The 13,036-nt window shown below is 42.9% G+C and overlaps 1 protein-coding gene and 1 long non-coding RNA gene across 40 annotated transcripts in view; one reads left to right on the top strand and one right to left on the bottom strand.

Moving 5' to 3' along the window:
* Positions 1–13,036, bottom strand: part of PTPRD (protein tyrosine phosphatase receptor type D) — a 1,673,772-nt gene that overhangs the window by 1,365,828 nt on the left and 294,908 nt on the right. The gene's annotated exons all lie outside the window — the stretch shown is intronic.
* LOC112059687 (uncharacterized) lies at positions 3,834–10,950 on the top strand. The gene is made up of 3 exons (XR_002888973.3): positions 3,834–3,979; positions 8,565–8,679; positions 10,623–10,950. It is a non-coding gene; the product is annotated as an uncharacterized LOC112059687 (long non-coding RNA).

Below are 13,036 nucleotides of genomic sequence, written 5' to 3'. Positions count from 1 at the left end.
TGAAACCTCCAGAAGCACAGCTAAGAATGCACAAAGAGGTTGAAGAGAGCAGAAGGTTGAAGGGTCACTTACAGAGCAAGTGATACTGGGCATATCTGCCATAACATGGTAACATTATTTAGATCCTAACAAATTTTTATGCCTTTTGGTAGGAGGTGCAAAAAGTCTATCAGACCCCCTTATAAGAACCTTTATAATTTTCCAGATCTAGGGTCTGAGATATTATATGGAAATTCATGGCCTAACCTGTGAAGGGACTCTACTACCAGTACTGTTAATCCTTACTTTGTATTTGTTGTTACTAAACATGTGTGCAGTACTGCAAATCCATGTCTCTGCAAACTTAGATAAAATATGTTCCTTGCTCCAAAGAGATTACAATATAAATAACACAAACCTAAATACAAGTAAGATATAGGACAATGGTAAATCCTTCAGGAAGTCAAGCACTATCAGCCCGAATACCTAACAAACATGGGTCCTGGATCTGGCACGTGGATGTCCCATTTCTTCTGTACTTGGAAATCTGACTTTCCAATGTGTGCAACTTTTTGAAAGGAAGATCTGAAGGAGGAAACAGTGTGTGCTTGGCAGATGAACACTGAAAGGACACCATGACAGAAGGCACAGAACCAAAGTTGACAAAAACAGCAGCAAGGTCAGGAAATGCGGGGAGGGGAGGGAGTATTGGGAGCAGAAGTAGGGAATATTATAATTTGTTGTCACTTGTTTCCTGTCAGTTCAGCAGCAACTAAGTATAAATTAACTAATCTGCAAATCAGGTTTTTAGAGAGTATAAACTATTAGCTATTCTTTAAAAGAAGTTCCCCCTCCCATAACAAAGCACAGCAGTGGTACAATAGAGTCATCATAACTGGCACTCTCCAGTGGAGACAAATATGCCAACTGAACCATCATCCTGGTTATCAGAGGTTCCTAGGAATACATTGTGCTGGGAGATATTTACTCGTATGCAGAATTGCTCTTTAAAAAGTCATGCTACGAATTTATTAACTAAAGACTGACTCAGGAGCAAACTGAAGTGAACTAGGAGCCTTACACCATGAAATTTATGACACCAATACCAATTTACCTGTGTTAACTAGGTATGTTGTTTAATGAATAAGTGCAGTGACTAAACCCTGCATAAATGAAAATGTGTTGCAATTAAATATGTTCCTAGAAAATCATCTCAGTTTAGCACAAGTGCCATTTTCCAGCAATTATATGGATTCAACCATAGCACCATGTTCCCCCAAGTCAGAGAAAATCAAGAAGCACTGTATTAGGTAGGCATCTTTGTTGAGGCTACAGGAATCCAGCCAGGAAAGCATTTTATTCTTCTTCCTTCCTCAAGTAAACACATATCTCCTTTCCAACAGCAGTGGCTTGTCTCTCATTAACACACTGAAATTTTGTCTTGCATTCACAGACTTACCGGACTTGTTTCATATTCACTAACTAAAAAATGTTCTAGCAATGTCAATAAATCATAGAGAAACCAAGCAACCCAGGATTGGGATTCAAGGCTTGTGCAGAAAAGGCTTCCTTAACTGCATAGCACCTGGTAATAATATGCCCATCCTACAAATGAATTCTCAAAGCACCACAAAATGAAGCAGCTATCAAAATTAAGCAAACCTATTAAGTCCATCTAAAATATTATACATACACACAGATACATATTTTGTTAGATCTGAGTTAAGGTTGCTAGATTGAATATCCAACCAACATAAACCTTAAAAAAACATATGAAATTGAGTACAGATACACTCAATGCCTCAGGAAAATTGACACACAAAGTATATTTCTCCTCCTTCAATTTCATCAAGATCCACTTTCTTGCTGCCTACAAGAAACTAACCAACTAAAAACTGGGTGAAGGGCAGGCAGATATACTTAATGTGTCCTAATTTAATTTAAGACAGTAACTATATTGAATTTTTTTTAAAAGTAGGTTGGTTTTTGTCTATTTGTTGATGCAATATAGCCTGATAAATTATTGCTTTTGCCATTACTGTTATTAACTGTTTAGATGCACTGTGCAATAAACTATGCTCTCAGTTTTGTTGATCTCCTCTACTAACCATTCTTTCTTTTATTGCTGTATATTTTGCATAACATTTACCTTTTTCACACACTGGCGTTCAAGAAAATTCATAGACATCACTATATTTTTCAGTTTTTTAATCAAAACTTTCACAAAAGTAAACCATTTAGTTTCACTCACTTGTAATCATGACACCTTCCTCTAATCAAGGTGTACCGGTTACACCGCCACTCTGAAATTTTCCTTGCAAACAGATGTCTCATTCCTTCTGTATCCTGGAACTAGCACAGATTTAAATGTACGATTTAGCTTTTAACAGTATTTTTCTGAAGTGAGGCCTTAGTCATATAGCTATGTCTACTGCTATGTCACTAGGACAACTTTCCTTATGATACTTGTTGATAAACATTAGATTAATCAAAGCTTGGTTTAAAACAGCTGTGGATCACTCCAGGCTAATCCCATCTCTTGTCAAAATCATGTTTTTATTTGACAAGAATGATTTCCAAAGCACATTACCTTACTTTCATCTGATCAGCGATGTACTACAGCATGATTTTTACCTATCATGGGACCACTTCTTAGCAGCTTTCCAAGCAGATGTCTCATTCTGCTTTCACAGGGGAATAGGGAGGGTGAAGAACTCCAGTGGAAATACAACTAAATGACCCATCTTCTGGTTTAGCATCAGCTTTAAGGCATGAAAACGCCCCTTATTTCATCTGATGTGGGAATGGCTTTAGATTCAGATCAGTGTATTGAGCATATAAATAAGTTAATTTGCATGTAATCTTCATAAATGAATGTGTGGCTATTGTATTGTTTTGCTTTCTTCTCAGATGTTGAAAGATTAATGCCCTAAATGAACATATAAATCCAAGTGCTTTTCAATTAAATTTTGTAATACTTTATTACTAACTACTAAATAATCAGAAACCGCTAGAATTTATAAATTCATTAAAGAAACAGACAACAGATGGTAATACTTGTTACAGGGTTGCAGTTCTCTCTAGGGTTTACAAAGCTGCTATAAGTTTTTTACAGATGTTTTAAATCTTATCTTCATCTTCCTCTAGCTCCTGGATTTTAAGAAAAATGTAAAATATTATTGATTTCACACACACACACACACACAAAAGGAAAAAAGATACCTACATTATCTATGTTGCAGGGGAATACAAATTCATAATTATAAAAGAGGAAGCTACCTAATTAATTGTTATAGGCTTTTAATTAAAGAAATTATTTTCTGGATTCCAGATGCTCAGAAAATGCTCCATTCTGTTACATTTAGAAGCATACACATTGCCCTAAAATTTGTAAATCATGAGGTTGGAATTTATCCTGTAGGCAGCATTTAAATAAGATGTATCTTTTCAATGCTGAAGAGTAGCTTTCAAGGCTTTTAAAAAAATAAGTATCACTTCCTTTAGACTAATCCAGGAAATATTAACCCCTTCAGTCTGATGTGCCATTTAATGGCCCCTCAGCAACCCTTAGAAATCCAAGTTAGTGGCATTAATGGGGCTTAAAGCAACTTCCACTGAATTCAGTGCGAATCTTTCCTATCCTTCCTTAGCCCCTCCCTGCTAGGCTAAGCAGTACAGTGTCCTACCTCATCTCCCTCATGCCTCTGCTACCTATATGCCATAGTAGCAGGGGCGGCTCTAGGCACCAGCAAAGCAAGCACCTGCTTGGGGCAGCCCATTTGTAGGGGCAGCAGGGATCCAGCATGGGAGCTGAGAACCAACAGGGGGCCCTGGGAGCTGTAGTTCCTTGGTTAGCTCCCTGCCTATAGAGCCAGCCCTGGAGCAGGGAAAGAACTACATTTCCCAGCAGTCCCTTGGCCACTACCAACAGGAAAGAGGGGGAGGGAGTGAGGAAGCTGAGACCTCATGCTGCAGCCTACCCTGAATGGAGAGCTGCACTGTGAGTAGGGATTCCATATTTTCACATTCAAAAAATAGGACACTCCACAGGGAGGGAGGGTAGCCTCACCCTGCCCCCATCCGCTCCCTCTGATTGCCCCCCACAGAAACCCCAACCCATCCAACCCCCCTGCTCCCTGTCCCCTGATTGCCCCCTCCCGGGACCCCACCCCCTATCTAAGCCTCCCTTCTCCTTGTCCCCAAGGAGACCCCCCGCAACTTCCCGCCTAGGATCCCACCCCCTACCTGTCCCCTGAAACCCCTGGGACTCCCATGCCTATCCAACTGCTGCCTGTCCCCTGACTGCCCCCCCCGAACCCCTGACCCATCTAACCCCCACTTCTCCCTGTCCCTTGACTGCCCCCCTGGAAACCGCTACCCCTTCTCCAACCCCTCTGCCCCCTTACCGTGCCACTCAGACCAGCATGTCTGGCTTCGCGCAGCGCCAGAAACACTGCTGCATACATGCTGCCGTGCTCCTCCGCAGAGCCACAGCCCCTCGCCCAGCACCTGCCTTCCAGATTTGAACACCTCAAAATTCAGGAGTGCTCAAGCTCAGTTTGGGGAGCTGTTACTTCATTTCTCCCAAATCAAATATACTGATCCACTGTAAATTGCTGTAGAAAAAGTAGGATAAAATTGAGCAAGAAATGCTTCCCAGTGGTTATTAGGACTGGAATTGCTATTTTCAACAGCCATTGCCTTTTGTTTGTTTGTTTGTTTGTTTAAAAGGAAGACAGTGATATTGCATTGGCAAATTCCCCATAGAAAGAAAGAGTGGAACAAAAGACTAATAAAGGAACCTTAACTTTTCCTCATTTATGTAGGACAGTCTTATGATATGCATCCAGATATCCTCCAATCACACAAGCTGAAAATTGTTCCACTTTACTGCAGTTCTGTAACCATATGGGAACCAATCCTGTCTGTGTTCTGTGCACACCCAAAATTCCTGCTGAATGACCCGCCCTGGGAGCAAGTTACCAGTGACCCAGGGCTGCGGTGGAAGGAGGGTGCAGGGCCGGGGTGGGGGGTGGGGGAGGGCAAGAGCCCAGGGCTGGGGTGGCAGGAGGTGTGTGTGGGGGGCAATGGTGGGAGGGTAGGGGGAGCCCAGAGCTGGGGCGGCAGGGGGGTGCGGGTCGGGGGGGAGAGCCCAGGGCAGGGGGTGCAGGTGGTGGGGGAGAGCCCAGGGTTGGGGCGGCAGGGGGGTGCGGCGAGGAGCCCAGGGCAGGGACGGGGGGCAGCCAAATTTTTTTTTGCTTGGGGCGGCAAAAAACCTAGAGCCAGCCCTGCATAGTAGAAATGGAATGCATATAGAAAAATAACAATAGCTATCTTTTACATAGCATTGTTATCAGTAGATCTCAAATGACATTACAAAAAAGATGGAACTATATGATTTTTTTTCCACACAGAAAACTATAGTAAGAGAAGAATGTATGGTCAGGCACTCGAAAGTAAAGAAGTGACAATATTAAGGATCAGCACTCAACCTTTGCATCCTTGTGTGTGTTACCACAATCACAAATGGCCAGATTCTGATCTCCTTACTCACAGTGAGATTTGCATTGAGTGATACCTTACTCTGGGAGTGAGTATGAGGATTACTCCTGGAGTAAGCTAGCACACTCAATGTGAGTAAGGGAATCGACATCTGAAGCTATGCATTGAATGCTTAAAATATGCTCAGTGTTACAAAGAACATGGAGGAGACAAGGCACTTGCTCCAAGGAACATACTGTCTTGTCATTCAGAGGATTTCAGCATTTATATCTGACCAAAGTATCTATGTTACACTATGTTTTGTCTGATGAAGAGCTACTGTCTGTTTACTAAAGGAACCTCTCTCTCAGTATTGGTCTGCATATTGATTGGATGATACATTCATTCATTTTCTTTTTGATGACAGTTCTTTCTTGGTGTTGTATGAATTCTTTTTCATAAGAATACTGGAACTGAAAAACCCTGCAGCAGCATCAGATTCATTAATTATTTTATTAATTCAGCTAGTCATCAGGTACAATTCATCAACTGTGCATACCTTTGTGTTCTATTTTTTTGCTAAATGCATCTTCTCTGGAATTTAAATGATGAAGAAAAAGTGGCTGACTAATCTGAATTTCTCAATTTATTCATGTTCAATAAAAAGCTATTCATCAGCTTAAACTCTGCTGTGAGTTCAAATCAAATTTAAGCCACCTGGGAGTAAACAAAATTGCTCTTCTTCCCAAGCACATTGGCTGTGGATAAAAATAACAAACACATTTCCAAGAAGCTCAGGATACTGAAACCTCAGTTTTTCACTAACAGATTTTACTGAAATGATTTAAAAGTTAGAAAGAGACTCCCTGGATGCACTTTGGATTTTACATTTTGGCTCCCTGTTTAGTTAACTCAAATTTGAAAAATAGAGTGGTAGGTAAAATCTCATTCAGAAGTTATAAATTTGATTCTGTTTTGATAAATATCAGTACTTAGATTCAACATGCATTACCAGTAAGTTACAAGTAATACTGTAACACCTCCTTAGCTATTATTCCGCATCATCTCCACCTCATATCCTGCTACTTCTTTCCCTCCTCTCCATCTCCCACTCACTCACAATCTCTCTACAATTTTAAAAAGAAATGGAGGATGGGATCTTTACTATTAAAATTATTTTAAAGGACTCTGCCATCATAGATGCTGACTGTGCCCCAGACCACACGAACAGTGAGGCCTTGTCCACAAAATGCATAATGTTAGAAAACATGTTAGCTAGCATGTTCTAACTAACTTGATGTTAAACAACAATTTTACCCTTAGTGTGAACAAGGACACATTAGCCAGTCATGCTTAACACTTATGACCCTGTTTGACATGATCTGTCCCCTTCTACATAGCCAGAAAGTGCAGACAATACGTTTGTTGATTTGAAATCTGTAGTACATACTACGTCTCTAATTTCCCATGAATCAAGTATGAGTCACATTGATTAATTCATTAGTAGAAGGTGATCAGATGCCACAGTGAGTAGACCAAAAATACCTTACCGCCCAGTTCTGCAAACACTTACTGCAGTATTACTGCAGTGCTCAAAACCATTTACTTCAATGGGCTAGATGGTGTCAAGGAGGAGTAGCGTGGTATCCTAGATGCAGTGTTGGGAGCCATTCTGAATAGAGACGGCAAGGAAATTTTTGATGAAACATTTTTTCATCAAAATTGATTTTAATTTCTTTTTGTGGGAATGTACCAGTTTTTAATACATTTTCCTCAGGAAAGGTTTCTGGTCAAAACCAGAGAGTGAGAAAAAGAGAAAGCACAAGAAGAATAACCCATGACTTGGTGGTTAGGGCACTCAGCTGGGAGGTGAGACATCCAGCTACAAGTCCCTGCTCTACCTGATTTGAAGCAGACACTTGGACCTCAGTCTCCCATGTCCAGATGAGTGTCTAACCATAAAACTAGAGTCAGTCGCTGCTTCACTTTGTCAGTCTCTTCTGTTGGAATGGTTCCATGTTGTATAAATAAATATTCATTATGAAAAAGAGAGAGACTGTATAGGCCAGTGGTGAGGGCCCACACCTAGGATGTGAAAGACTCAGGTTAAAGTCCTTGGTCTAAAGCAGGCAAAACATTGACTTTAATTTGAGTCACCTATATCCCAGGTAAGTACCATAACCACAAGGCTACTTGGGGTGGAGGGGGGTCTCTCTCCATCAAAAAACTTGGCAAGGTATTGGTTTCATTCTGATGTGGACAGGAAAAGTTTCCAAATTGTTTTCAGATTGAGCAATGAAAATCAATTGAATTATTTCTACGTACCCATTCTCAGTGCTGCTGTTTTTAGGTTGCAAACACTGAAGAGGAATGATTTCTTTGTTTAGAAGCAACTGTTTATAAAGCAATTTTAAAAAGTGCCACAACCACGGAATTATTTCTATTGGCCTTTTAAAAGCACGTTTTTACAATACATAAGCTTTATTTTAAAAAAGTGTAAAAAAAAGTAACGAGGCAGACAGATCCTGGGGAGGATCCTTGAATAACAAAGTAAAAGAAAACTAGCAGAAATATTCAGACTAAGTGGCTAGAGTAGTAGTATTTAAAAATAAATCCTATTTTTTTTAATCAAGCCTCTGTAATCATCCTGCTCACCAATCACAGAAGGGGACAATTTATTTGCAAAATTGGTTTCCCAAGTCGAATAAGAAGTAAATGGAACTTGAAAAGAAAAAAAAAGTTACAGGACAGGAACTTATTGAAACTGTTTGAATCTCTGCCCCCTCCAACAGGGAATCTGATACTCAGATTCCCAACAGAGTTCTCTAAAAATGTTTAAAGTGAAATGTTCTGCTTTAAGGTCTGATCTTGATCCCATAAAAGTCAAGTGTAAAACTCCCATTGACTTCAGTGGTGCAAGATCAAGGCCATTCTCACTTGGGTATTTAACATTACAAAAAGAAACTTCACCAGATGCCACATATGATATCAATATCAACCATGTTCTCAGTAAAGGGACAGCTGAAGAAGAATGAGTGAGCTATAGGATTGGTGGTGGTGTATTTTGTTTGTTTGTTTGTTTTACACTTAACTCTGATTTATAGTCGGTTGCCAGGGTCCCTTGACTGGACACCAGAGCAGATTTGGATGCAGAGTCTGACCCACGTCCTGAGAGAAGAGATTTGGAAGAAACGGGGGGCATGATGACATCTGTTTCAGGTATAGGTACCAGGTTTGTCTGGGCAATGCTGGTGCTATCAGAATGACTTTGGCTTGATCAATTCTGATCTTGTGCAGAACCCTAGACAGCAATGGGGTGGGAGGAAAAGCATAAAGGAGTGGTGCATGCCATGGAATGAAAAATGCATTGCCGCTGGATTCTCATCCCAGACCTGATCTGGAGCAAAGAGCTGGACATTTACCCTTTTGTTTTTTGGCAAATAGGTCTATCGCGGGGAACATCCATTGTTGAAATATGCTCCTGATCACACAGATATTGTTTCCCACTCAAGGTCATTCAAGAACCTTCTATTTAAAGCATAGGCCATGATATTGAAACCCCGGCAGGTAGGTACCTGATATGTGTTGTACTCACCATGTCCAGAGTTTTATGGCCTCCGTACATAGGGAGTATGATCTCACTCCTCCCTGTTTACGTGGAACATGCAGGCTACATTGTCCGTCATGATCAGTATGTTTTTGTCTTTGATCAGAGGCATGAAACGCGCACAGGCATACTAAACTACGTACAGTTCCAGTACATTGATATGGAGTGTTGATTCGGAAGAAGACCATCTTCCCTGTACTGTGAGCTTGCCCAGTAGAGAGGCATCTATTGTGCTTATCAATTTGGGAGGAGGCTGAAGGAAAGGGACACCTGAACAGACATTGTGCGGGTGAATCCACCACTGTAGTGAGTCCTTGACCTTTATTGGCATACTCTGAAGTTTGTTCAAATTGTGTGTGGTGTAAACACTACCTTGAGCTAACCCTGCAAGCAGTGCATGTGCAGTCTGGCATGTTTCACCACATATGTGATTGCCGCCATATGATCTAGTAGCTGAAGACAGGTCATGGCCGATATCCTTGGGCTGTGCACCAAGGTATCGATGAGGTTCATTCAAGCGGTGAATCTCTGAAGAGGTAATGATGCTGTTGCTTCTAGAGAATGTAGGTGTGCATCGATAAAGTCCAATTTCTAGGCAGGTATTAGTGTGGACTTTTATTTGTAGACAGAGACTGATGAAGAGCAACATTGTCTGGTGTGTGACTGCGACAGCTTCTGCCGAGTGTGAGCCTTGATGAGACCATCATTTAAGCAGGGGTTTACCATGACCCCATGCTTGCAAAGGTGGGCCGCTGCCACAGCAATTACTTTGGAAAATACTCACGGGGCTGTGGAGAGGCCAAAGAGTAGTACTGTATATTGGAAATGATCCTGTCCCAGTACGAACCAAAGAAATTCCCTGTGCGTAGGGCATATAGTAATGTGAAAATATGCATCTTGCCAGTCGACAGCTACAAACCAATCCCCATGTTCCAGTGCTGGAGTCATTGTAGCTAATGTAACCATCCTGAATCGTCGTGTTCTGATTAATAGGTTTAGCTTCCTGGAATCGAGGATGGCTCTCCATCCTCCAGACTTCTTTTGGGTTAAAAACAATGGGAATAGAAGCCCTTCCCTCAGTGATGTACCAGAACTGGCTCTACTGCACCCAGTTGTAGGAGATGCTCCACTTCCTGTCTCAGGAAGGGCTCATGAGAGGGGTCCCTGAAGAGGGATGGGGCGGGAGGGTGGTAGTAAGGATGAAGAGGAACTGGATGGCATAGCCGGTCATGATGACTTCCAGTACCCATCTGTCGGAAGTGATGGTTCACCTGTTTGGATAGAACGGTATTAGATGATTGGTAAAGGGACGGTTGGTGGGAGATAGTGTTGGCAGCAAAAGTTGGGGGAGGTCTGGCAAGCCCTCAACCAAACCTTCAAATCTGCTGTTTAGAGGTTGATTGTTAAGATGTGATGGGTTGGGAGGAGCTTGGTCTGCATCTGGGTGGTCTCTGTCTATGCCTCTAGTTATCGTACTGTCCCGGCAGCTGTGTGTACGGGACTTGTGAGGGACGCTGCAATGTATAATACCTGTCTTGTTTGCATTTTGTTGCAGGTGTATAGATGCCAAGTGACCTGAGCATGGCCCTCAAATCTTTCAACAAATGGAGCAACGTGTCAATCTTAGCGGCAAACGGTTTTGGACCCTTGAACAGAAGTTCCTCTACCGTGGCTTGGATCTCCCTAGGGAAGCCCGACAGATGAAACCAGGAGGCCTGGCGCATTACTATGGCGGTGGCTATGGTCATTGCCGTCGTGTCAGTAGAGTCCAAGGAGGCTTGGAGGGCAGTTCTAGCCAAGAGGAGGCCCTCAGAAATGAGTGATGTAAACTGCTCTCTTTTGTCCTTGGGTATGTAGTCAATAAAGTCAGAAAATTTGGAATCGTTTATATGGTCATACTTCTCCATAAGTGTTTCATAATTGGCAGCCCGGAAGTATAGTGTCGCTGATGAACAGGCCTTGTGGCTGAGTAAGACCAGTCTTTTCCACTCTTTATCATAAGGGGTTTTCTAGATTAATGCTGTTTGCCCCGTTCATTAACTGCATCAATGACCAATGAAATTTTCTGATGGTGTGTGAATAGAAATTCCATCCCTTTTGAAGGGACGCAATATGTTTTTGTCCGCTCTCTTACATGTGAGCGGGATTGTAGCAGGGGGTCTGCCAGATGTTTGTGCATGATTGCTGAGTTAATTGGAAAGGCAATCCTGGAGGAGATGGATATGTGAAGTATGTCCAAGGGTCGTGACGTGACTTGGAGATCTCCTCTAGGGTTATCCGGAACGTTTCTTCTATTCTTTTGAAGAGCTCCTGGAAATTGCTGAAATCATCTCCAGGAGTAAGCATAAGGGGAATAATAGTCTCATCCACTGAGAATGAAGTGCAGGTGGATCCGCCTCCTGAGCTAAAACTTCTTCTGTCTCCTCAACACTCTGTTCGGGAGGGGCAGCTGATGGCACTGTGGATCATGCTGAAGAGGACCTATGTATCTCTCTGATGCCACTTAGGGATCTGGGGTAAAGCTGTGTATAAGCTCCCCATGGTTCCCAGAATGCTCACTGAGATGGGAAGGGTGTATGTGAGGGCGCCCAGGGGCGACCATCCCATCCCTGAAATTCAGACCCTGGCAGAGGCTTAGGCCACTGTTGATGTGCGGCGTGAACACTGCCTTGCATAAGTGGAGATTACTGGGAGGAGAAAGCCTCCCCTCCTCATCTTCATCCTCTGTGCTAGAGAAAGGAAGAGCAGATGTATTTAGTGAAGTGAGTGGTAGCGAAAGTACCGAACCAGTATTGGTACTGAGGAGAGGTGATGCTGGTACTGGGGCAATTTTCAGGTCCTTTCGAGGAAGAAACTGTTGAAGCTATGGAACTGATGGAGGTACCTGTGTGAAAGGTGGTACAGAGAATTGTGGCAGTACCAGGGGTACTGGTAGGAAAGGAGCTGACAGAGAGCACACCGAGGACGGAATAGCAACTGTGATGTAATGTCTATGCAATTAAAAATAGGGCCAGCAGATGGCTCTGTTGCCTTTTGAACTGCAGAGTTACCCGGTACCAAGTGCTTTAGCTGTGTTGCAGGTACCAAGGTGGAGGAGGCGGTCTTCTGCCTGCCCTCCTAGGATCTGTGGTTGTGACAGTACCGATGTGGTGGATGGAGTGGGGGAAAGTTTTGTCTTTGACGCGGTCTTGGTAGGGGGTGTTAGCTCTCCCCTTTCCACATCCTTTAGGAGACAGGTCCCTTCCTTTCAGGGTAGAGGAGGGCAGTCTGTTGGAAGCCACCTTTGATGATAGGGCATCAGGAGAAATTTGCGAGCCCAGGTCTGAGGTGGGACGGAGAGACTTTTCCACTAAGATAAGTTTCAGTTTAAGGTCCCTCACTTTCCTTGTCCGGGTCTTAAGATTGTGGCAATGGGTGCACTTCTGGGGCACATGAGTTTTCCCCAGGCACCAGACACATTGTGAGTGTCCATCAGAAAGCGGAATTGCCTCATGAGAGGAGAGACAGCGTTTACAGCCAGGCGACCCTGGCATTCTGAGGAAAAATGATGTCCCTTAAGGGGACGAAAGGAAAAAAAGTGTTTTTGTTTTTAAGCAGGGAGAAAAAGAAAGGGTTCTTAACCAACTAACCTAACTACATTAAACTACTTGACTAATCTAACTAAGCTAATTCTGAGGTAAAGTGAGCGAGTGCACTGCTGGAGCGCTGACTCGGACCAAGGGCAGTTAAGAAGGAACTGGGGGGTGGGAAGGCCACACAGGACTAGGTAATTGCCACTGCTGACACGAGACTGGGAGAGCACATATGTGGCTCAGCCAGGTACTGTTATCAAAAGTCTCTGACTAGAGGCACAGGGCACACAATCACCTAAAGTGGAGCACCCACAGGGATGACACTCGAAGAAGAACCCGAGTTCTGTTCTGTGCACCAACAGATCTACTAAAGGAAACTCAGACTAGGTGGGTCAGT

Source organism: Chrysemys picta, chromosome 6, assembly GCF_011386835.1.
Source record: "Chrysemys picta bellii isolate R12L10 chromosome 6, ASM1138683v2, whole genome shotgun sequence".
NCBI classification, from domain to species: Eukaryota; Metazoa; Chordata; order Testudines; family Emydidae; genus Chrysemys; species Chrysemys picta.
This window is presented reverse-complemented; position numbering and strand designations above follow the sequence as displayed.